Genomic DNA, 26,918 nt, shown 5'->3' on the forward strand with positions numbered 1-26,918 from the left:
AGTGCTAGACAGCTGAGAGCAGCTGGTGCCCAGGGAGAGCCAGAAGGTGGGGTTCTTCCTTCATTCTGTTCCCCTGGCTGGACCACCTGCATCCTCTCTGTATTACTGGCCAGACCCAGCTTCCACATCCACTCTGTCTATACTCCTTCCCCGACCCACCAAGACAGGGCAGGTTCTCCTCTTCTGTGCGTCCTGGCACTGCACGCTTCCTTCACGCTAGCTTCTATCATACTGCATTGGAACCATCTACTTACTTTTCAGCATCCTTCATTAGACTGTGTGTCACACTAGGAAGTCACCGCGTCTCTTCGTTCTACCCCTAGGCTGTCACATAACAGAAAAAGCAACTGTGTAACAAATATGAGTAAGGGAATGAGTGGATGAGTAAATGAGAGAGTGGAAGGTGGAAGACAGAAGCGAATGGCTCACATTTGCACACAGAGTAGTCAAGAAGACTAGCTCCTCAGGGCATGAACAATACAGATTCCAGGTGCCACTTAGGATTAGTGTGAGGAAAGAGCAGGGAAATCCCAGTGGCATCACAATGGTCTTAGAGACCAGATTTCATCCCTCATTGCTGGAACTTGGAAAACCCAGGTGGGATTTTTGGCTATTTATCTGGGAAGATCAAAAGGCGTAATCTACTCCTATACTCCACAGTTAGCCTCAGATGGCTGAGCCCCCTGAGTTTCAGAGGACATAAAAGGAATTTTTTTTAAGAAAAGTTGAACTGTTATTTGATTTGGGAGATGGCAGGCTAGAAAGAAATGGAGAAATTGAGGTGGACCTCAACTGAGCCACAAGGAATGAGGGGCAAAGTCAAGACAGATGTTAATGACAATGATGAGGATGATGAAGACAATAATAATGATGAGGACAATATTATGATGGTGAGGAGTTGCCAACATCTCAGCATTCTGTATTCGTTACCTAATATACTCCTCACAACAACCCTAAGAGGGGATACTGTTCTCATTCTATTCTACAGGTGGGGAAAATAAAACTCAGGAAGTTTGAGTGATTTGCCCAGAATCACACAGCTCAATTGGTGGCAGACCCAGCACTTAGACCCACGTCTGACTCGAAAGCCCATTCAGTTAATCATGATGGTTCCAGCATTCATTTTTGGTTTTTTTATGGGTTACTATTCTCTAACTTAAGACCTTGATATCTTCATGCTGACATGCCCTCTATCTTGAATAACAGCCAGCCATTGCCAAGAAGAAATAAACTTTATATCAAACGTAGGTCCCTGGACGTAGGTCGAAACACTCCTGACTTTCATACTAACACACTGATTATTTTATCCGCAGATTCTGAAGTGAAAGACTACTGCTACATAGCAGACAACATCCAGAACCTGATTTCAGAAGATAGAAGGTGATTAGAGACTTACTGAGATTCATCCAAATTTCAAATAATGTGTATCACAATTCTCATGAGCCGCTGAATTGTCCTGGGGATCTTTTCATTTCTGTAGGAGGCCCCTCTTTATCCAAAGGCAGCCCCAAAATCCTTTCTCAAACTCTCTCAAATCTTTGCTTTGGAAAGAATAATGGTATTAGGTACCTGCTCCACTCCAAGGCATTTGGTCACTTATGTTGTAACTAATTGCCAGCTTTTAAAAGACAGGAAATACGAACATTAACTGCCATTTACCCAGAAGTCAGGGGATGAAATAGTCTCATTAATTTAACAGTCTGGTGAATTAAAAAGGACTACAGACAAAAAAGATGGGTTTCTTGATTTCCAAAGGTAGACTCTATAGATAGAGTACATGTATCCCCATATAAAATAAAAACATCATAGAGTTTACAGAGCAGTCTGAAGAACATTACCAAATGTGATACCACACCATGGGGGAGAGAGTACGGTTATCTGCACTACAGACAGAAAAGCTTGGGGATATTTAATTACGTGTCTCAGGTCATGCAGCAAATAGGGACCAGAACTATAATTTGAACTGTCTCTCCTAACTCCTCACTCAGTGAACATTCTGCCACCTCTCCTGCCCCACATGTTGGTCATTCTTCCTCGCTAGTCCAGGCAAGCATCACCAACGAAGATGGACAAATAGAACTTACAGTGAGCAAACTCTATAGTAGTGTAGCCAGTGATCTGTCTTAGTATAAAGGAAATATGGGATTTATTGTGGAATAGAGATGGTTATAAGTCCCTTGAGTGCAAGGGTTGTGTCCTGTTGACCTTTTTATGCCTGGGACTCAGCATACAGTGAAGGTCTATTGATTTTAGCAACTAGCACATTACTATTCCATTCGGATAACAGTGTTTTGGGACAGTCCTGAGTTATGAGCTCTCTCTCTTACAATTAGTTACTCTCTCCAGTCAAATCAAATCAAGAGCTTAGATTTGGGCTATAAATATTCCTGAACAGGATCCCTTATGACCTTCAGTGTAGAACAATGTCATCAGGTGCTGTCAGCAGCTGTCTCCTCAAGAGCAATAAAAGAAACATTAAGTAACACCAAGCTGATGAAATCAGAGCCTTGCCTACATCAGCCAGTGGATACAAAGTCAAGGCCTGGCTTCCGGCCACAGCTTGCATTTACATGCAGGACACGCTAGATGTCCCTAAGGGAACCAGAAGATCAGCCTAAAAGATCAGTCCTTGGTCTCCAGGAGATGCCCTGAGTCATCAAGATCAAAGTTCCCATGAGTGCAAATGACAAGCCCACATTTTCAGAGATGACCAGTGGCCCGTCTCCCTTGTTGGCCACTGACCCCTGCTCACGTTGGGACATTCCTGTTACCCCAAACCCAGATCAGCCAAGAAGGATGGGAATGAATGGCCAAAGGCTTGGGTTTCTGACTATTTTGGTTTTAAAAATCTTGATTTTTGTAGCTGTGTGACTTTGGGCAAGTTGATTAACCTCCCTGATCCTTAAATTTCTCTTCTGTAAAATTAATGGGCACACAGATTTAATGAGATGTTATATGTAAAGTATCTAACACCTTAGTAATGGAGTTGAATCTCATATGACATGTAAAAGTTACATATAACTAATGCTACCCATGAGAATCCCATAAGTTGCCCAGAAAGGACAATATAGATGTTCTCTTATATACAATCTGCCACAGTAATATATGCATATTAATATGTGATATCAATAAAATTAATATGTATGTGGAAATATAATTTTATACTATTGTAATTACATATAAAAGAGTGTGTAGCTGGTTGAATTTGCATGAGTTAAATAGACAGATGAGAAAAGTCCACTCTAAATACAAGTTGATTACTTATGATGTTACTGTTCTGGGGGTAGTAGACAAAAAGGAGCATAAAATGATTAATAATAGTGAATCAAGCCTATTCCCTAATCAGGATTATCTTCTGTTTTATTTAGTCCTCACAACAACTCTACCAGGTAGTTCCTATTATGATCCCCTCTTATTAGTTCTATGAGGAAACTAAGAATAGAGAAGGTAACCCATAGTCTGGCCCGCAAAGGAGAGTACAATCCAGTTATATAGATGAACTAAAACTGAAACCAATATTGCCTACATATTTGTAATATGACAGCTTGGAAGAGTAAAAATGAATGACAGAAGAGTGATACAGATGACATTTCATAGACATAGGACTTCCAAGCTGGAAGGACCCTGAGTGCATCTAGTCACATAAGGGAAGGAGAGGTCTCTGTGCAGTTACAAAGTTCAGAAAGGACTATTCTGAAGTTGAAACCGAGGCTCTGCCTTAAAGGATGGATTTTCCTAGTCAGTAAAGAATGGAAACAAGTGCATGTGTGTTGATTAAGGGATGCAAAAATGTGGAGTCAGGCATATGACAATTTGTTTATGGATACATAGAAAACCCTAGCTATAGCTACAATGGGAAAGGATTGGGGGGATGTGAAAAATAGGCCAAGGTCATATCGTATCAGTCTCAGGGGAAAACTCCGGGGAATCAGATTGTGGCACTTAGAGAGATACGTTTACCCTGAACTGTGGAGCAAGAAGATAAAGAGGGATATCGGAGAAGATCAATCCTACTCCTGGCCAAACACATTTGGGGCTTCACACCAGCTGGAATGCCTCTCCGTGAGAAACAGCTAAAAACAGTTCTATAGAAGTCATTTTTACTCAGCAAGCAAATCGCTAAACAAATACGTTTTCTTTCAGGATGAATCTGGACTTTTGAAACCGTTGGGGGGACATCCTCATACACAAGCCACAGGGCCTCTGCTGACTGTCCCTTGTAACCAAAAGACAGCCATTCCAGGCACTCGATGGCGAGGCTTTGTGTTCAGTCCTCCCATTAAATGACATTTCCCAGAAGGCACCTTCCCTGCACCTTCTCCTTCCTGCCCTTCATTCTTCTGCTTCCACTGCTTCTGCAAATTGAATTGATGTGTGTACTTGGCAAACTGTTGATAGTGATTGAAAACATTTGCTACAAAACATCCTGACGTCTGGTGCCTACAACTTTAGTAGTAAAAGAAAGTATTTTCTCCCAAATGTCTTCTTAGCATACTCACCCCACACCCCACTTAAAAAAAAATACTGGGGAGAGAAGTGGGAGGATTGAGTGGAAAGGGAGAAGGGGATTAAGAAGCACAAACTTCCAGGTACAAATTAAATTATAGAGATCTAGTGTTCAGCAGAGAAATAGAGCCAATAATGTAATAACTATGCACAATGACAGATGGTTCCTAGACTTCTTGTGGTGGTCACTTTTTGAAGTATATAAATGTTGAATTAGTATAATATTGTAGGTCAGCTATAATTAAAAATAAATTAAAATTTTTATTTAATGAAAAAAATCCACTGGCTTATTTTACAAAGCTAGAAGCACAAAGATTTGATCAACTAGAGCCCTGCCTGGTTCATTTAAAAATCTTAAAGGTAACTCAACACTGAAGTACCTTTTGGGCTATATGGTAGCACCTAGTGGCCAACTGTAATGTTATAACTCACTCCCGTTAAACATTTGAATACAGTCAATCCTCATTGTTCATGATTCCATATTTGTGAATTTGTTTACTTGCTAAGATTTATTTGTAATCAAAAATCAAGCCCTGGCCGGTGTAGCTCAGTGGATTGAGCACGGACCTGCAGACCAAAAGGTTGCTGATTCAATTTCCAGTCAGGGCACATGCCCGCGTGGCGGGCCAGGTCCCTGGTGGGGGACACATGAGGGGCAACCACTCATTGATGTTTCTCTCCCTCTCTTTCTCCCTCCCTTCCCTCTCTCTAAAAAATAATAAAATAAATAAAATCTTTAAAAAAATAAATAAAGCTATAGGTCTTTTTTTAAAAAAAAAAGAAAAGAAAAGAAAGAAAATCAATACTCACAGCCCTTTCGGGTTCTCCGTCGACATGGACAAAGCAGTGAAGAATTTGCACCACCCATCAGGCAGATTCCTCACTGTGGTCTAACAAGGTGATGCTTTGCCTCCTGGTTTCTTCTTTCTTATTGTACAGGAGTGTCATTTTCCCTGATCTATTTAGTGCCTCGTTTTTCTCATTTTTGTGCTTTTTGTTGGTTTGCCATTTAGAATGTCTCCTGGTGGCAGAGCTGAGGTGCTGTCTGGTGTTTCTAAGCACCAGAAGGCTGCAATGTGCCCTGTGGAGAAAATACATGTGTTAGATGAGCTTTGTTCGGGCATGAGATGTAGTGCTGTTGGTCAGGAGTTCAATGTCAATGAATCAACAATACATACTAAATAAGATGACTTTAAGTAGACACACACATAAAGCAAGTTTATTTACTGATCAGTTGATGAAAACATTGTGACCAGAGGCTCACAGGAACCTAACATTATATCTCCCCCAGGGACAATGGTATAGTGTTCACTAATTCAGTGTTCACAACAACTTTATAGAAAGTAACTACTGTGAATAATGAGACACAACTCTACCTGGAATGGGGGTGTGGTGTGTGTAGGGGACTGGTGACATGAAAGACTAACAGGGCAAGGAGGACCCATAAGAAAGTTTCAAAGGAATTTTAAGACTGGAGTAAATTCTAATGGACCAGAGAGTAGAAAAGAATGGTACCAACTAAGAGAAGACAGCAGAGAACAGAGATTAGTGCTAAGTTCTGAGAGCAATCCAACACTCCTAAAACTTGCTATAAACTTTACCAATTTTGTAAAATCTAAAACTCAGTGAATTGCTGATTTTGTTCTGCATGAACATATGTTATCTCGAGGGAGTCTAACTGGAAATATATGTTCTTTATAGATAACTTGATTTTGAAAAACCAAGAATCCATTACTTTTTTCCCTAGGAGAAAAGATAATACTGGCCTATTATACTACTTTATTCATTGCCCCACAGGTAGAAATGGCTGAATTTCAGCATGCCATTCATATTCTTTCTTGTCCTTCAAATGCTCCCTCCTCCCTATGACATTCCACCCAACACTTTCGGACTCAACATAATTCCTTTCTAGAGCATTCATAGTTTATTCTATATACCAGTAGAATAATTACATGCACACACATTGGAATCAGACAGATATGGGTTTGAATTTCAGCTGTCATTGACCAGATTCCTCTGTCCTTGAGGAATTATTAAATTATTGAAACTCAAACTTTGGTTTCCCGATATCTAAAACAAGTATTAAATAAGAAAATATACGCTGGCTTCCAGAACACTTCCTGACATGAAGCAGGTGTTCAGTAAACTACAGTTGCTTTAGCTATGATTAATTATTGGGTTGTCTGTGTCCCCAGAACTCTGCCCAACACTGTCTCATTTGGGGCTCTGTGCCCTAATTCTCCTTTGTGGATGAAGTCTGTCTCTGAAATAAGACTTTGAGGTCTTTGACAGCAGGAGTCATACTTGTAATCACGACTAATGATTTGCTAGTTTCTTACTTTCCTCTTCCCCATTTCCATGCTTCCTAGAAACTCATTCAGACTCTTACACAAATCTCCCAACCAGGGATCCTCTTTTTCAGTCTCTTCTGTCTCTGACCTATTATAATATTAACAACCACTCTTTCCTGAGCTCTTACTACTTACCAGGGACTAAGATATGCATGTAACATACTCTTTTTCTAACTCCATAACATATGGACCATATGTCTCATTACTCTGTTTTGTAGATGAGGACACTGAGTAAGGCTGAAAGAAGTTGTTAAATGCCTGAGGCTACCCAGTAACTTACCAGGGTAGTGTTCAAACCCATCTATGTCAATTCCAAAGCTTTTTGTAGGATGTCCTGCTCCATCCCAATATATCTTAAAGGCTACTGCCAATGAATCTTGCTAAGTCACAAAATAGCTCAAAATCTTATAAATACTCCTTTTTGTTTGAGAAGAAAAAAATGTGACTCCCCTGGTCTGGGATATATCTGACCCCAGCTGAGAGCCCAAGTTTTACTGCACTGCTGCCCTTCATGAACTTGGCATGGTGAACAAAACTATTCACCACAGTTCTTCGTGGAAACCCAGCATTTGCCAACCCTGCATATTTGCTTAAACTGGTCCTTTGGTTGGGAATGCTCACTGAGCTGCCACTCTCATCTCTATACATTTAAATCCTTCCTGTCCCTCAGAGCTCTCCTCATACACTGCATCTTTCATGAAGCATGCATCCCATTCACGCCTTCATCCATCCCATGCATTTAGTGTCTACTGAGTGCCAAGCACTCTAACTTTCTAGGCAATTCAGCACTCACTGGGGTAAGCACGCTGACAAGATAAGTATAGAGGAGGGGACACAGAGTAAAGGCACTGGCCAATCAGGAATGCCTTTCTTCCGATCTTTCTTAAGATCTTACTTTCTCTTTTGCATAATGTGGTTTTTTTCCCATATATTTTATCATTCCTGCTAAAGAGGCCCTGAAGAACAGGATCTGTGCTGTTTCATCTTTGAATCTTTTTCTCAAAATAGGTACTCAATGGTGGCCATGAACCCAGACTTCAGAACAGCAAAAGTGAATTAAAAATCCATCTCCACCCTTTTTGAGCCAAGTGGACCTTGGTTGGACTTAGCTAAATGGACTAGCTTTCTTACTTTTTTAAGACTCCATTTCCACATGTGTGACCAAGGCAAGAAAAAAAAAATCTATCTTACAGAGCTGTTATGAGAACACAAAATAACTATGAAAATGTTTGTATAATGCCTAGCATTGTATTTGGTACACAGTAAAAACTCAATAAGTGGTAGCTTTGTACTTTAGTATAGTCAGCGATTACTTATTTATTTTACATACCTCTTACACAGTACACAAGAATAGGCCCATGTGAACACTCACTAACTTAAATTATCTTATTCTAGTTCAAATATATGCCTATAAGCAAGATCATATTAATTAAGACTGTATCACATATTTCTTTTGCAAGGCAGATTTTTGTTCTGCCCCAAACTCATAAAGAAACAGCAATTGAGGTTTAAAAAGCTAGTGTTTAATCATATACCACCTTCTTCAGAGTTTATCAATTACTATACAAATGAGTCAAGTGATTCATTATTCTTAAGTGTGTATATATGTGGGGGTTTGGGGGGTGTCATTTAATTAAAGAAGTAAAAAAAGAAATATAAAAAGAATCCAAGCCTAGTAAAAAGTTAAAACCATGTTATTATTTCTAAGCAGATTTTTTTTTTTGTTCTTGGTTTAGATGGTGGTGGTTTTTAACTGTTCAAGATACAAGAACACTCATCAAAGAAAGAAAGTTCCATTAAACTTTCCCAAGTCAACCTCTTTAATTCAGACTAATAGAGAGGAAAGGGCAGATCATGAATTTAAAGAATTGTCAAAAAATGTCATTGTATCACCTTCAAACACACATGGGGACATCGGCTACCTCTCTACTAATTAAACAGATCCACATTGAAATTCTCTGGGTTGAGAAAATATAATAGATTAGAATGTTGAGCACATACAATACTACACACCACTCTAGGGGAGCCGAGGAGAATACAGCCATGAATGAGACGTAGGTTCTTTCCTGGGTGAGAGAAATATGCAAATATCTAACTTCATTTTGAGATAGAAATAACACAAAATGGAGACAAAGTTAGCACGTTGTCTGAGCTTCCAGGATGGATCAGTCATTGCAATTAGTATGAACTAATTTTCTTATCTAGAGGAAATATTTTATCTGGGCTTTGAAGACTAAACTTACAGGAAAAATTAGGGAACTCATCTTTGTTGAGAACTTACTCTGTGCCATATGTTAAATATATCGTATTTCATTTCATTCTTAAAATAGTTATTGGTATCATATTCTCATTATAGACATAAGGCAACTTTCCCATGGCCACACCACCAAAGAGTAGGAGTCTGGGTTCTAATATGGGGCTGGATGATCCCAAAGCCTGTGATTTCCTCTCCTCTCATGTCCTGGAGCTTCTGTGTGGAACGCTTGAGGTCAGCTACTGGGGCGATGAGGGTAAAATCATAGTGCTGGGTTTTCTGTGATTGCAGACAACCAATGAATGCACTAAAGCCTTTGTAAGCAGTTCATTCCTGGAAGTCGATTATGCTCACTGCCAATACTGCTTACACTATTCATTACCCAGTATAGATGAACTAATTTACAGCTAACTTATAGCTAATTTATATAATTAATAAGGATTATTGGATGGAATTGAATGAATTTCTCACTCATCAGAGATAGTATAAAGGTTAACTCTACCTCAGTTCAAGCCTAATTATAATAAATTATAGAAAATACTGAATTACTCAGAGATCTAAGGAGGTGTTGTCAGAGCTGTGATTAAGACACCAGTCCACCAGGTCTTAACATATAGCTGATGTCTGTGTGAAAGGCCAGGGAAATACCCGAGAGCATTGTTAGGATGCGGGCAGTAGAAACTTTAGCATGCCTACAGAAAATAACTTAATGTTCTTCCCAAATGGAATGACTCAGTAAATTATGGTTCTTCCCAATGGTGGAGTAATATGCAGTTATTAAGTATTTCACTGGATGCTTCTTTTTTGGTTTCTTCCCTAAGCACCATCTCTTCTCTCCAAAGAGAAGACCTCGGTCTCTTACTAATCTACTCTCACCCACTAGATGATCTCATTAAGTCTCATGGTTTTTAATACCACTCAACACTCAAATCTCCAAATTTTTATTCTATACCTCTCTTCTGCACCCGAGACTTGTATGTTCAACTGCTGGCTTGACATTGTCACTCGAATGCCTGAAAAATATCTCAAACCTAATATGTTCCAAATTTAATTATTAATTTTTGCCTCTCCTTTTCACCTCCATGACTTGTTCCTCCTGAAGTCTGCCCAATCGAAGTCCATGAAAACATAAAGTATTCAGTTGTTTGGGTCAAAAGAACTTGGAGACAACCCTTGACTCCTCTCTTCCTCATATTCCACATCTATTCCATCCATCTATACTATCATCTCATCTACTGTCAAGCACTACACTATCATCTCAACCTTTAAAATATATGTAGAAACTGACCACTCTGGTCACCTTCACGCTACCAACCTGGCCTGAGCCACTATCATCTCTTGCCTCTCTTTCTGTATCACTTCCAATGATTGTCCTACTTCCACTTTTACTTCTATATTCTATTCTCAACACAGCAACCAGAGTGGTGTCAATGTGTCTCCTTCTCATCAGAGTAAAAGCCCAAGTCCTTACTGGAAATGTTAAGGCCCTACATGAGCTGTCCCCTCCCCTCTACACACCTTTCCTTCTGTCCTAATCCTTGCCATCTCTCCTTTGTTTACTACACTCTGGCTACACTGCCTTCCTTGTTTCCTAAAAATGACACACACACTCATACCCCGTTCCACCATCACATAGGTCTTCAACCTCCTTATCTCCAAAATGAGGTGATGGGATCACATGACCTTTCAAGTCCCTCCACAAACCTGTTACAACTTTGCAACTATTTTCATGTGCAAATTGTGGAGATCATGAAGCCCCAAGCCTAACAAGGTGGCCTGATCATGAGTTCTGACTAATGGCAAAGAAATACCAACATTTTCAAAGCTTTTACTATTGGCTCTGAAAATCAAAACTAGAGCTAATGAGCCATTCTTATTCTGAGAACCGGAAACTTAACAATGGTCTGTGGGAGCATTATTTAACTATTTAAAGGTTACGGCATGATACGATACTATAATAAGGAAAACTACTCTGTTAAAATGTTAAGGGAAAGCAGGGAAATAGCTTTATAGGAATACTATTATAACAAATGGAAATGTGAAAATAAGTAGGAAGAGTTCTGGAAAAAACTCATCAATGTGCTAATAGTAATAATGCTAAAGTCATAGAATCAGAGGTAATGTTTTTTTCCCTTCTACTTTTCTAAATTTTCTACTATATGGCTTATTTTATTGCCTTTTGTAATAAAGATGTGAGTGTGTGTGTGTGTTTAATCTTTTAAATGTTTAAAGGAGATTGCTCTCTGACTAAAAACAATACTTTATGCTCTTTCAATGACTGGATCCACACACTGCGGGCAAATTAGGAACAGAGTTTTTTGAACAGGAACATGGCAATAAAAGATTAACAGACAATTTCCCTACATTGATGTGGATCAGCCATGCAGTCAACTCAGTTGGCAGCTAAAAGCTCAAACACAGAGACTCAGGTATTTTTTCAATCTCATAAATACAGTTAGTGGCAAGCAGTGATTTTAATTTGCTGAATATGCTCAGAGGCTCTCAGGAGAATGCTTTACGCTTTCTCTTCCCGGTGATGCCAAGATGCAATTCTCACGTAAAGGGCTAGAACAGGCCACACCATTCAAGAATGTTCATTGAATTTCTCAAATTGCAATTCAGCCTGCCCAGCAGTTATCAAGCCTATCTTGTGGGCCTGCGTATGTAGAATCCGAGGTTATAGAGTCAGAGTCTTCATGGAAAGGCTGAATGGCTTTGACCAGACTATTTCCCATCATAGGTCTCAGTGTTTATTTATAAAATTGGAAAGTAAGACATTTGCCACTAAAGCAGGAAAGAATGAAAGACGGGGAAGAAAAGGGGGAGGAATGTCTTCCATCTTATTAGGTTGTGATGTGCATTACATGTTATAACAAGTTGGCATAAGATGTAGTTCACAATACAAACTCAAAAATTCAGCCCTTTATCCATTCAAACCAGTGTGTATTGAAACATAGGATGTGCCCGGCCTGTGGTAGGTGATGTGGATACAACAGTGAACAAGGCTCATTCCCTTACTCTAAAAAAGAGTCTAGGCTGGCAGGAGAATGCAAAAACTGAAAGCAACACTACCCTGTAGAAAATGCACCAGATGTGCAAAAAGTACAGTGCTGTAGCAGCACAGAGGAGGGCAGGATGATACGGGACAAAAAACCCTTAGTACACTAAAACGTGTTTTCAATATTAACAATAATGAGTGTTCATTAAATACGAGGAACTGTTCAAAGATTTTCAAAACTTTTTATTTGCATTATCTCCTTGATCTTATTCCATGATTAATATCCCTATTTTAAGATAATTGAGACACAGAGTGGTTAAGCAATTTTCCTAGAATCACACAGCTACTCATTACTGGAGCCAAGAACTCTAACTTCCAATTTGCTTTTACAACCACTATGCATGCTGCCTCCTTCACTGGCTATGGTATATTAGATCATCACCCGTCACATAGTAAGTAGTCAATAATTGTTAACTAGTGTTAGTAATAGCAGTACTAGCAACAGCAGTAAGAATAATAGCAAAAGTCGTAATGAGTAGTACCTGTAGTAGTGGTAGTAATAACAGTAGTAGCAGAAGCAGAATGTAGAGCCCTCTGCAAATGTTGGTGGTTAGTATTAGTCTGGGCTTAGAATCATTCTAAGAAGGAAGGGAAAAGTTCTTGTACTTCTGTGTCTCATGGCTTCTGCTCTCAAGAAACCCACTTCTTGGTACAGAAGGAAGACCTCCACACATGAGGCAGCTGGTAATTTAGAATAAAAACTATTAAGGTTTCATATTGAATAGTTGAATTTCGAAGAACCAAATGATTTAGGAAAATGTCAGCTTTTAGGGTGAGTGCAGAAAGGACATAATAGTTAAGTAGTCCCATGGGCACACTTAGCAAGCAGGAGGCGCCATAACAAGCACTTCCCAACTACCAGGTCATTTCTTCCCTACAACTGCTCTGTATTATCACCTTTCCACTCAGGAGAAGACTGAGGTTCAGAAACAGTAAACGGTTTGCTCAAGATTACACAACTAGTGAGTAGCAAAGCCAGGACTTTAACCTAGGGACATTAACTCAGCTCACCTGGCTACTGGGACAAGGATGAAGTATAACCCAGGCTGGGGTGGAGGTGGGAATCAGACTTGGACAAGAAAAGAGGTGAAGGCAGGGCGCACTTGCAAGAGTGGCCAGAGCAGAAGTGTGGGCAGAGACGAGTGTGCTGAGGATGAGGGCAGCAAGGAGTGAGCTGGGCCAGCTGTCAGACATGAGCCTGGGCCCTGCCCTCCCTGAGCTCCGCACCCAAGAAAAACCACAGCCAAGACACACACTTGTTTAGAATGTCTTGTTTTCAAGTTGTTTTTGTCATGTGAACCAAGGTGTACAAGACCAAGATCAGAACACTAAGGAAAAACAGCTTTTGCTTTTGTTTTGCATTTTGGTTTCTTCCAAAATGCAATCAGATAAAACTTTTTGTAAATGCTACTTTAGGTTTGGGATAATATTTGTGGCCACATTTACATACCCACTTGATTCCCCTCCCTATTGAAAACCCTCTATAATTAGTTCTCACCTGAAACAACCATACAAGTAGTCATACAAGTTGAATAAATGGTAGTCATTTATTCAATCAGCAAGCATGCTCTGTTTCAGACCATTGGCTCAGCAATGTTGACATGGCAGTGAACATGGAGAGGCCCAATCCTTGTTCCCCTGGATTTCATATTCCTTCTAGATGAAAGAGATGGGCAATAAATGCAAAACCAACTAAATAAGATAATGCCAGATTGAGACACACACTTGGACAAAATATAAGTAGAGTGACAGGAAAGACAGCTATTCAGGTGGAGGGTCTATACTAAGTTGGTTGGACAAAATTGGCCTTGTGAAAGTTAAGTCTGGACTGAGAAGAAATGATAAAAAGGAGCCCTGGTAAAAATGTCTGAGTCCAAAAGGAGCTAGGAGGAGGAAACAGCTAGTACAAAGCCCCCAACACTGATGAAAACTTGGGGTGCTAGTGGAACATAAAGAAACCTAGTCTGGGTGATCACAGCCAGAGAGCATGAAGTTGGAGACGAAATCCGGGATGTATTCAGGCACCAAATCTGGAGAGGTCTCATGGGCTCAGGTAAGGAATGTGGGTTTTACTTTAAGTGCTATAGAGACATTTGAGGATGTTAAGCAGACCAGGGAAGGAGCTTATTTTCATTGGGGAAAACATCTACTTGGTAACTGGGTAGACAGTAGATTGTACAGGGGCCAAGGAAGGTGAAAACCAGTTAGAAAGGTATTATAGTGGTCAAGGTGGGTGAGGATGGAGTTGATTAGGATGGTTTTGGTTCATTTGGGGTAAAGTGCACAGATTTGGAAACTGTTTTCAAGGTAGAAGTAAGAGGTCTCACTAACAGAGTAGATGTGAGGCATAAGGGGATTTGTGAAATCCAGGAAGATCCCTGCACGTTGGCTTAAAGAACTGGATAGTTAGGGGTGTCAGTCAATAAAATGTGGAGGTTGGGTGAAGAACAAGCTTCTGGGGGGTATTGGGAAGGGGATTCGAGTGTTCTGTTTGGACCTAATAAGTTAGAGATGGTTATTAGACATCCATGTAGAAATGTCAAGTAGGCATTAGATACGTGAATCCAGAGTTCAAAGGACAGAATGAGGCTGGCAATGGAGATTTGGGCTTTTCACTACATAGAAGGTAAGTCTGGCAGGTGACTGGATAAGATCATCTTTGGGGAGACAGAAGGGGCAAAAGTAGGTTCAAACCATCTCAATATGGACACCATATTGAATCTCAGTTTCCTCATTTATGAAATAGCTATAACAGACAACCCCAAGCGTAGTTTTACAAATTGAATTAAATTCTCTTTATATATAAGTCTCTAATTTAACCCCAAATCTCTGGTCCATTCCAGTGCCCTACCAAAGTCCCACTGAGGCCAATTTTTCATGAGGGTTAGAATTCTTAAGAGACAAGGTTAATTGATCGATTTGCAAAGCCAAGATCCTGTGGCGCCGTGGTCCCCAATCACACTGCTTTTGTTCTCCTTATCCCTCCTGGATTCAGCTCCATATCCAACATGGTTTTATACAGTATACAACATTACATTTGGGCTATTTCCTAGAGACTGCTGAATCCAAGGTCTTCAAGAAAGAAAAGATCTTCAAGAGTTCTGATTTGGTGACACATGACCCCAAGGAGTTATAATTGGCATGGGTCAAGGCCTGTTACAAAATGTCAAGTCAAGTGACAGCTAATTCCTTTCGGCTAGAATAAGTAATGGCTTCCCTTAGAGCCCTGGGTTGGTGCCCAGTAGGGTGAATGGCAGGCAAAGGAGTCTCCAGTCAGTGGACTACTTGAGGACATCAACATGCTTGTGCCCCAATCTTCCCCCTCTGCCACATTCCATCGTCCAAAAGAAAGGGTGACAGAGTCTGCAATAGGAATAGCTAACATGTATTGAGTGCCTACTCTGAGTCAAGTACTTGGGCAAGCACTTTCCATACATTATCTTATTTAATTCTCTGGCAATCCAGCGAGGTTGATGATATTATGACTCCCACGTTACGTATGAGAAAACTGAGACTCAAGGAGAACAAGTCATTGTCTAAGGTCAAACACTAAAAAATGGCCGAGATTCAAATGCAGCTCTGCTTTCAGTGTCTATGCAACATTGACCTGCCACTAAATGAAAAGTCAGGATGAGTTCTAGTCTCAGGTTTGTTACTTTTAAATTAGGTCACCTGTTGTAAGTATATGAGTTTTCTATCTTCAGAGTGAAGAGAGTAACTCTCCCTCCTCAAGAGCATTGGGAGTACACAATGTCAGAACTGATGTAAAACTCGTTTGATGTAAAAACACTCTCAAGGGAGGAATGCACATAAAAGATGATGATGATGATGATGATACTGATGCTGATAATGACACATACACACACACAAATCAAAACATCTCAGAAACCTCTTTACTCATTATTAAAAACAATTAGTATAGTGCCTGGTCCCTGGGTAGTGTTCAATAAATATTGAATAAATAAGTAATGAAGATGAATGAGGAATAGTTGGTAAAGGGGAATTCAGTGGACTCAACCCACTTCAAACAATTGGGTTGGCAGGTGAATAACTTGTACACACATAAAGTTAGAGTCAGGATGAAGTTCAAGGTATTAATAGCAAGGTAAAGATTCCATATCTATGGTTTAGCTTTATTTTTCCGGGACTTCAGGAAGGATCCACCATGGCTAAAAGACTTGCCCTATTAGCAGTTAAAAGAGTTTAACATACACTCGGTTCTTTATAAAGGTGTCTTCTAATTGTCTCCCTTTTCTTTTTTCTCAATCCCTCTTATCTTCCTCTCCTTCTTCTTTTTCTCCTTCTCCTTCTTCTCCCCTCTTCCTCCTCCTTCTTCTCTCTCATTTATTTAAGATTTTCTTTCAGTAACTTCCTGTCTTCTCTAATTTCTTTTCTTCTTTCAGTCCCTCCATATTTTCTTCACCTCTCTAGCTCTTCCTTTCTCTTTTATTCTCCCCCAGTAATTTTTCCTAGCCCACTACATAATGAACTCTCTTCTTGGTTTTTTGGGTCTCCCCTCATATATAAACCCAATAAGCTCTTTCCTCCCAGGTTTTAATCACTATGAGTTCTGTCTGGAAAAAGTCCAGCCATTATTAATATAATAAGGATGGTTTGTACAACATCCATGTAACCTGGCAGCAAGGAAGAGTGGACTGGAATGCTCAAGTGTGAACAATGACAACTTCACTGTACTAGTCGGTGGGGGCAGTAGACGCTGTTGAGTGAAAATATGTACTGTGTAGCCAATGCATTCACTATGATTGAGCAAGTAGAGCAATGAATCTGCGTCAAATGTTGCCTTAAGCTTGAGCATTCCTCCGTGGAAACTATATGGATGATTCAGAAGGCTTTGGGGGATGAAGCAATGAATTCAGCACAAATAAAGAGTGTGGCACGAATGCTTCAAAGATGGTCGAGAAGAAAGGTGCGGTAAAGTCACAGCAAGATCAAGACCATGTTAACCGTGTTTTCTAATTAGAAAGGTGTTGTCCATCACCAGGGTACTTCCCCAGGCCAAACAACTAATAAGGAGTGCACTACCTCAATGTTCTTCATTGGTTGAGAGATGCAGTATGATGAAAACGGCCGCAGCTATGGGCAATTGATGATTACCAGCTTTGTCATGACAATGTGCCCGCTCGTCCATCATGTCCCATACAGAGTTTTTTGGTGAAGCGTCAAATCACACAGGTGACTCAGCCCCCCACAGCCCAGATTTGGCACCCTGAAAATTCTTGCTTTTCCCAAAACTAAAATCATCTTTGAAAGGGAAGGGATTTCAGACCAGCAATGAGATCAGGAAAATACAACAGGGCAGCTGATGAAGATTCCAACAAAGGATTTTCAGTGTGTTGTGAACAGTGGAAGAGATCCTGGGAGAACTGTGTGAGGTCCCAAGGTGCCTACTTTGAAGGGTACTGAAGCATCATTGCCCTGTGTACAATGTTTCTTGTATCTTGTATCTTCTTCAATAAATGTCTCTACTTTTCATATTATATGACTGGATACTTTCTGGACAGACCTCATATAGTTAAGAAACTCAACCATGCAGCCAATATAGGAAGTCTTCTTCTAGGCAATCCCAAACATTGTCATCTTCCAATGGCCAAAGTTCAATTCCAATGTCCAATATGTTGATAGAACCATCCCCAAAGGCACCATAAGAACCACTGATATGATCAAGGCCAACTTTTCCATTATTATGGTGGTTAAAGAGAAACTTGTCAGTTTTAGGATATATGTGTCCATTTGTGTTGCTTTAACAGACCGTTTTAATGACTAGCTATGTGGGTTTCTGTCTCCCTTCTGAACTTTGCGCCCCCAGAGGACTCATTCACATTTATCCTTTCGTTTAATTCCCACGACAACCACATGGGAAGACCCTGTTCTCTCCCAATTTAGAGATAAGTAAAGTCAAAAGTAAAGAAAGAGGAAAAAAGGGAAGGAAAGAAAAAAAGAAAATAAATATTCCAAATAACATACTTATTATAAGGAAAACATTGAATTCAAGCCCAGGTCCCCTGAGTCCAAGAGCATTGGAAGGTCACAGATGACTACTACCCCCCAAGTCTTTGTTAACTTTCTAAATATTCACCATCAAAGTTACTGAAGATTAAGGTTAATACAGGTTAAGGTTGTAAATTCAGACAGATCTGGATTAATTTCTTAGCTCTAGGACTCACTCACTTTGTGATCTTGGGCAAATTATTTAGGCTCTCTGTGCCTCATTTTTCTTAAAGTAAAGGGGAAAAAAGTATCCTCCTTGTCAAGTTAAAAGTGGTAATATATGTAAAGCCCTTAACAGAGCTCTTGGGAAATAGTAGTAAAGGAAAGCTAGCTATTGTTACTGTAAAGTTTTGATCCCTTAAGAGGAACTCTTAAGCCATCATTAGAAGAGTGAATATGAGAGGTCAAAATACAGATTGGATAATACTCAGAGATGAGTTGTAAGCCGAGTATTCCCCCATCAGCTCATGGAAAAAAAAAAAAAGAATAAATTGTGAGAAGCAGCCCCCCATGGTCCTGATGTCCAATTCTCTAAAAATTCTCACAATGACCAATACATAAAGATGTCTTGTCCTTCAAAGGTTTTCCAGCAAGTTGCTCTACAGCCAATGACAATGCATTCCAGACATCCCTAGGCTTTCAGAGAGTCATCGCAGAAGGCTTGATGATATTCAGCCCTGGGGAGCCCTGAGTTGCTTTCTTCCTGCCCAAGAGCCTCGGAGTCTTCAAGCCGTTACATCATAGGGGTGTCAGAGAGAGGTAATGACATCACCATTCTTCATTCTGTTGATTAGAAGGTGGATTAACTATCCATGTTCATCCATGCTCACAGATATCACTGGGCATTGCACAGGAGATCAGCTTCCTCAGACACCCTCTGAAAAGAACAGAAACCCTAGAGGTTAGACGTCACACTCTTCAATCTTCATATCCCTGATGATGCCACCTGGAAAGGGGCTCAGATAAACCTCGCCATATTAAAGCCAGAGATCCAAACTCAGCACAGACTTTAGTGCTCTTGTGGGTCCTTCAACATCGTCCACCACATTTATGACTTTTATTCCTTCAGATTATTAAACCTACTATGAGCAAGGCATTATGGTATGTATTGAGAAGAAAAGTCTCATCAGTTTTGCTTGGCCAGGAGGTCATGGACAGTAGAAATGGCTTGTTGGCCTGTTTTCTCTTTCATACTGTTCTTCACAGGTAAGTTGAGTCCCCAGAGGGACATGTCTCACCAGTCCCCTTTCCCCAGGCACTTCCATGACCCTGTTTCTGTGATTCATTCACAGGATGGTGGAATAGGCCTTTGTGGATGTTGACAGTTGCTCTTCGGGTAACTGTCACTCTGTTCAAGATCAAGGTATAAAGTTACTTCTTCTCCTCAGCTCAGACATCACCATTATTTGACAGTTGTAAGGCTGATGTCTGGCATTGCTTAGTTTCATTGAAGCCTTTACTTATGTTCTTTTGATGTTTTGTTCTTTTTAATTGGGAGTCAAAGATAGGCAAAGAATCTCCCAAAACCACTATTCTGCCATCTTCAAGCCAATTTTCTAATTTTTCAGGAAGTAAAATAGGTCCAGAGATGTAGTCAGAGTCAAGATACCATGAGGAGTAGTGACGTGCCAGAATCTTATCCCTTGGCCCCAACCTCATGCTGGACAGCAAAGTCTGGGAAGGGGGGCTTGCTGGCTTGGTGCCTTCATGATAACTTGAGGGGGAATCTTGTGTTGGAAGAGTACCACCTCCAGTGATTTGTCCGTCTCATTGCTAGCCCCAAGAGAGCCCATCCGGTCTCAAAAACTTGGAAATGTGCTTGGGTCAGCAAGTTCATTACAAGTAATTTACTACCTCATTTGGCATGGTGAATCAAATTTGGTGAGAGAATTAGGAGCTGTGGTTTCCCAGTCAACTAACATTTATTAAAATCCATCTGTAAGATAAGTTGATCCATTTATTCATTCAATATAGCTTTGTGTTTTTCACATGATAGAGGCAGTAGCATGTGGCAGACTCAGACTCCAGCTTAGAGGAGAGCAGCTTTAATTTTCCCTGGATTTTTTTTTACCAGCTACTTGATTTAGGATAAATTCCCTATTCTTTATGAGTTTGACTTTCCACTACATTAAAATGAGTACTGGACAGCACTTTTTAAGTAAAATAATGTAGGTTAAATAATTAACATGTTATCTGGCACATTAACATCTGAAAATTGTAAATAGTAATTATGTCTGGAAATTGCAAATAATAATAAGTGCTTGGTTATGGTTGGGCAGGCTATCTCCTGTCTTAATTAGGCAAACATCTGAGAAAATTTTCAGATGTTGGTTTTGCACCTGAAACATTTGTTAGTAAAAGGGTGGTGTGTTTGCATGTGTGTCCTCTTGAGCCAACATACACTGACACAGACGTTTCACACATCAACCTGCTCAGTTGTAGAATTTTTGTCTTACTCATAAAATCGGTTCTGACTTGGCCAGTTGTTTCTAGTAAATCATTCAAAATAAGGACCTTTTGGGATGTCATTTGTGTCTTCATCTCCTCTTTGTTTAATGTTGAATTTGACCTTCAGTCCACTGAAATGGACTCTTATAAGTGTTTTTCTAGTAAATACATTCTACAATGAATTTACATCATACATGAGAAAGATCACCCCCTCCAATCCAGTCAGCCAACAGTGATGAGAAAGTGAAATGAAGTAAATGGATTACATATGTGTGTGTGTGTGTGTGTATATATATAGAGAGAGAGTGCAATAAATATATTTCCATATTTTCTCCTCTTTTATGTATATATTTACATGGTCAACCCTCCCCCCCAAAATATACACCCAGTTATTAGCAGCAGTAAACTCTAGGAAGTGGTACTATAAATTTCTTCTCCTTCTCTCTCTCCTCCTCCTTCTTTGCATTTTCAGAAAAGACTACAGTGGATGCATGCTGTTTGTTCAATAAGATAAATAACACACTTAATATTAGGTTAAAATCACACTTAGCATAGTATCTGGCAAATAAAAGATGCTCAATGAACGTTTAATGATTGAATGAAAGGCCCACAATCTGGGCAGTTCCTGATGAGGCAACAGTTCAGCTGCTCTGGCATATCCATTGTTCTAGCTCCACCACTAAATGACCCCTCCAGGCTAACAAGAGAAAATGGAGAAAGAAAAAGAATGGAAAAGAGAATGGAGAAAGAAGATTTAGGAATAAGGGGTGATCACATGACCACTTGATCACGGAATGTTGCACCTAGAAGGCAAGCTATGAAAAGGGGACTCATATTTCTTGGACATTGTGCAGGCACCACAAAGAGCAGGGAGAACACTGCCCCTGCTCTTTTGCAACTCTCGGCATGTGGGAATCAACCTGACCTGTCACACAGGTAAGTAGTGGCAATGATTTGAATCAGTGCCTTCTGATTCTTTTAGGTTTAGGACTCCTTGTGATAAAGAAATACCTCTAAAAAAATGTGTGTATATGCAAACTTCATTTAACTTAGGGGCTCAGAAGGGTTATGGGAAATAGGAAAGATAGAGAGGACTCAGAACTCTGAAAAAAAGAACTTAAGGGCACATTTATGAGCCCCAGTTCAATATTTATAACCTCCAGTCAAATAATATTTATGAATGTCATAAATGTTTTTAGGACTTTCAAGAGAATCAGTCTGCAAAGAAGAAAGAAGTGACTCACCCAGTGCAGAAAGCGCTTCATCAGCCCAGACAAACAAACAGGGAGATATTTAGCAACAATCTGTGGGAAAATTTTTTCCATTGTATATTTAGGACATCATTCATTGCTCTTCTGAGTTCTTACATTCAGAAGAATATGGCAAAGTCTATTTCTTTTCCCTACATCTTTGGATTTTTGCTATTTACCCACCCCCACCAAACCTCTACACTAGAAGACAGATATTAGCTGACTGTATTATTTAATCCAACCCCCCAAATTTTACCTCCAAGTGCCAAAGGGATGACTTCAACATCGACCACTGGTGCACCTGGATAACTTAGTGCTCAATCACAAGGGAAAAGCGACTTATGTGTCCCATGTCACAGTTCTCCACTTAAAGGTAATCCCTTCCATCAGATTGTGCTTTTATTTTCAGCTGTGAAACAGAACACTGTATTTTCGCCAGGATCTCAACATGCTTCACAGATGTTATCTAGAGGCCAGTATTAGTCTTGTCTGCTCTTCAGACCCTTCTTGCACACAAAGGTTTAAATGATAAGTAAAGGCTTAAAGTGATATTGAGGATTTACACTGTAACAGAGATAAGAACCTAACACTGAGGTGACACTCTGTCCCTGAGCTTCACTAAAGGCGTTAGTTCTCTGGCTGGGAAAGTCTTGGGAAGAGCCATAAGAACCTTGGAATCCCTTGATTCCACCTTGCTGATCCTTGTCTTTTCCCCTGTATTGTCACTGACTAACTCTAAACCGGAGAGAGAATTTTGTCTGTATTGATTATAAACAACAAACAAAAAATTGTTTCCCTGGAAATCAACTCACCAAAAACATTAGTTAATTAAAATATGGGTTTTGATGTTATTTTTATTAGCAAGTGATAATTCCTTAAGGTATTATTAACTAATTTTATCAACGAATTTCAAAAATGTATAATGTCCCAAATACAATAGAAATTTTCACAAATGGAACATCCAAAATGGGTGCTGTTGATCAGCAAATGGCCCTCTTTCTGATTCCAGGAGACAGATTCCTCCATTTTCTGGCTCCATGGTCTCCAATGTGGGACTCCCAAGGTTAATTAATAGCTTGTCTGTGTCTTCCCCAAGCTCAGAGACTGGAAAGAACATGGAAGAGTCTATGAGAGCTCTTTCTGTGCTAGACTACAAAGTGGGATATATCACTTCTGATCACATTCGATTAGTTAGAGTTCATACCTAAATACAAAGGCGGCTGGGAAATGTAGGCTGTGTGCCCAGGAAAAAGAGGAAACAGGGATGCAGCACTGCTACCCAGGCTCCGTCACAACCGGTCCGCGATTTTCAACCTTTATTATCTCATGGCACACAAACTAATTACTAAAATTCTGTGGCACACCAAAAAATACATTATATTTTTTGCCTCTCTGACAAAAAAGTAGGTATAATTTTGATTCATTCACTCTGGAGAGCTATGGCTGTGTTGCCTGTTGTCATTTTTTATTTGACAATCTAAGGGAAGAGAGGTCAGTGCCCCTGACTAAATAGTCAGGTATTGTGTGTTTTAAAAATTCTTGCAGTACACAGGTTGAAAATCGCTGCAAAAGGGAAATAATATCAGCACAAAACAACAAAATGGCAGTTTCCAGAGTATGCTCTGGAGGGTAGAGAAATGAGGATCAGTCTCTAATAAGTGCATATTCAGTCCCATATAAGAATCCCTATACAGAATTAAGATTTCATAGTTTTCTGTCTAAGAAAATTTAATTGCCATCACAAGACTACTCTTAAAAAGTGAAAACATGATGTACTTCAGGGGAAAAAAAGACTTTCAATAGCAGTTGTGTGAGAAAAAAATCATCCAAATATCCCTAATTTATTTGAAATTTTAATTTGTCAAAGGATATATTTCTCATTCAGTCCTGCTAATTTGGATTTTACTCTAACCAGTAAATAAGCCAAGGCTAATTTAATAGTGATATTATAGTACTCATTACCCCAATGAGTCCCTATTTACCACATTCTACCTCAGACTAAGTAGATGTCTCATGAAAGAGGGGGAAAGAAAGGAAGGAAGGAAGGAGAAAAAAAGGAAGAAAAAGGGAAAAATAGTTCCCCTCTCTGTGTTTTTTCCATCATCTGTTCACTGGGCAACTACACTTGGCTTTTAAACCAGTCTCCTCTGCTCTAATTGCAATGACAAAAAGTTGCCTGAGTGAGAAAACCCAAGAGTATTTGAAACCAGGTTACAACTCTCTTCAGTAATTTGGTTCTGTAAGAAGATATGCACGCCTACAAATTATCTTTAACTCCAGCAAGGAGAGATCCAGCCCCTGTGGGAATTTGAATTTAGTTGGGGATGGAGGGAGGCATTCTTTTTATCCATTTTTAAAATGGAATTCATAAATGTAGTAAGTGTGAAAGAAAAGTTTCTGGCAGAAAAACACCTTAACGCTAATCAGAGCTGAACTGTTGTTGATGTTGTAGGATGCAGAGTGAGTGACAAGTGGATGTTGCCCCAGGGTCGGGCGTGTCTGCCTCAAATTAAGTCCACATGGCCTTGCTCTTCCATCTGAGCATTCACCCAAGAAATACAAACACTGAGGCACAGTTTTCTCTCATGTATATTTTAAGTATCACCTGATATTGATAAAAGTAAATTAAATAGACACACTCAAGCATCACTAATGGGAGGATAATTTGGAAAGCAGTTTCACTGAAAATTTTATCAAGTTTAGATATGTTCATATTTTGAAATCACTGATTGAATTTCTGACCTCATGTCAAAGGAAGTGCTCTTAATTTCAGGAAAATATAAAAGTCTTCTACATAAGATGTTTGTTGTAAAGGTATTTTGGCTGCAAATGCCGATAATGAGATTGGTTAAGTTGATTTGGCATATAGACTATACTGAAATTATGCTTTAGCTCTTATGCAAATTATTACAAATTGCAGGTTAGTAAACTCATGATTACTGATTTCTTTAGAACTCTAGTACCAGAGAAATTGTGAGCTCAGTCTTTAGCTGTAAGTGAACATATTAGTATGTGTTAGAATATTGTATTTCGGGTTTCACATTTGGGGCATTTAATGAATTTACATTTGGAAATGAATTGAAATTGAATTTAGGTATCACTCTGAAGATGATGCCATTTTGCACAAATTGGAGACAGGCTTAAAATATAGTGTTAAATGAAAAAGCAGGAAAAACTGTTGTTGGTACAATCTGGTAAAAACATGAAACAAAAATAAAAGAAAAATGAAAAATTTTCAATAAAAATGCTATTTTTTCCTATTTTTCTTCCTCTTCTCAAAATCTCAAGAAAAAATTAAAACTTTCCTTTGACAAATAAGAAAAACACACACACACAGGATATGGCAAAAGTAACACCTGGTTGAGTGTGGTTGCTAGGGTAATAATATGGGTGTAATAATTTATAGTTTTCATTTGAAAATTTCACCTAAAATGTCATATGGTATGCTTGATTGTGATATTGTTATGCTACAGAATTATATGCCTATGATTCTGTAATAAAAGATATTGTAATTAAAAAGGGGTGCTATTTGTGTCAGACCCTGTATGTACTTGAAAATAATTGCCTCTTAGGTCTGCACCCTCTCATACCTCAACTGCAACTCCCAAATTGTACATCCAATCATTTAAGTTACAGGAAGTCTGACATTAGCCACGTGTCTCCAATAGGTCTCATGAAGCTCAGTGGAACTTGTTTCTTTTCAGGAGTAGTGTAAGTCCTAGGAAGTACAGATGTCCATGTAGTCAACCAAATGTCCTGGGTTCACGTCCACTCCTCATGGAGCTAGGATGGTGAAGTTGACTATACGTTTAGACAAGGAATACAAGCAAGAATTTCATTCTTCTTCACCTCCCCAGCTCTCCTTCACCCTAGTTCTAGAAATTATTTCTCAGATCAAGGTAATGGTGTGCAGCAGAAGGGTCAGAACCTGCCTTTCCACTCCTCTTTAATTTGAGTGCACAGTGTCACAAAGACCTAAGCCACCACAAGACAGGCTGAGTCAATCTCATGGCCAACAACCTCCTCATTGCTCTTGCGGGTAGAATGCGGTTTTGTTTCTTTCAGTGGCAATAGCACTGAGCCCATCTCTGGTGAAGTCCTCAGCATCATTCTGAGAGAACGTTTTCTTCCTCTCTTGCATTTAATCACCTTCTCGGCTACTACATTTTAAAAGAAACAGTACCTAGATCCTGTTCACAGCTGGGCATGAGCAAATAAGAAAAAGAGCCCCTTTGCTCTCTGGGTTCTGATAAAGGCAACTTGCCTTCAAGTTGTGAAGTATTTTAAGGATCCTGCTTCCCCACTCCAGTCCCCCTGTCCTGTCACCGCCCCAAAATTCATATATAGAGTTGAGTTTGAAGAGGTGCAGTGCAGCCTTGCCATGCCACCTCATCATATCCTAAGAACTTATTAGGTGTCCACAGTGCATTGGCTGCTAGCAATGTGACAGCAGAGACATGCTGTAAACAATTGCAGTAAGTTACAGGAATTATAGGGAGACATACTTTAATCTAAGGCAGTGATTCTCTACGAGGGGCAATTTTGCCCCCAGGGGGCATTAAGCAATGTCTGAAGACATTTTTGGGTGTCACAACTTGCAGGGAGGCAAGGACATGGACAGGAAGGCTGCTGACATTGAATAGATAAAAGCTAGGATGCTGCTCAACACCCTACAATGTCAACAGTGTCCAGGGAGAAACCCCGGTGATATTCAAGTTTGAGTGGACAAAGGAGAGGGCTGGGCCCCTGCCCAGAGTTTCTGATTCTGGGCTGAGAACTGAGAATTTGTGTTTCTCACAAGTTCCCAGGTAGTGCTGCCCTTTGCTGGTCCAGGGACTAAAATGGAGAGCTCCTGGTCTGGAGTGTCAGTGAAGGCATCCCCAAGAGAGTGATGTGTGAAGGTTTAGCAGGAGTTAGCTGGAATAAAAGGACAAGACAAACTTTTGAAGGCAGTGTGTAAAAAGCCCAGAGGAAGGAGGTTTTGGCATGTTCAAGGAACCGAACTAATTGAGCATGGGGTCATGGGGCTGAAGGAAGCTGAA

The 26,918-nt window shown here is 39.8% G+C and overlaps 1 long non-coding RNA gene across 2 annotated transcripts in view; it reads right to left on the reverse strand.

Moving 5' to 3' along the window:
• Positions 1-18,324: 18,324 nt before the first annotated feature.
• Positions 18,325-26,918, reverse strand: part of LOC123480905 (uncharacterized) — an 82,776-nt gene continuing 74,182 nt past the window's right edge. For both annotated transcript variants that reach the window (XR_008427572.2, XR_008427571.2), the window contains exon 6: positions 18,325-19,055. This is a non-coding gene — a long non-coding RNA (uncharacterized lncRNA). The remainder of the gene's footprint in view (positions 19,056-26,918) is intronic.

This window comes from Desmodus rotundus, chromosome 8 (genome assembly GCF_022682495.2).
Source record: "Desmodus rotundus isolate HL8 chromosome 8, HLdesRot8A.1, whole genome shotgun sequence".
NCBI classification, from domain to species: Eukaryota; Metazoa; Chordata; class Mammalia; order Chiroptera; family Phyllostomidae; genus Desmodus; species Desmodus rotundus.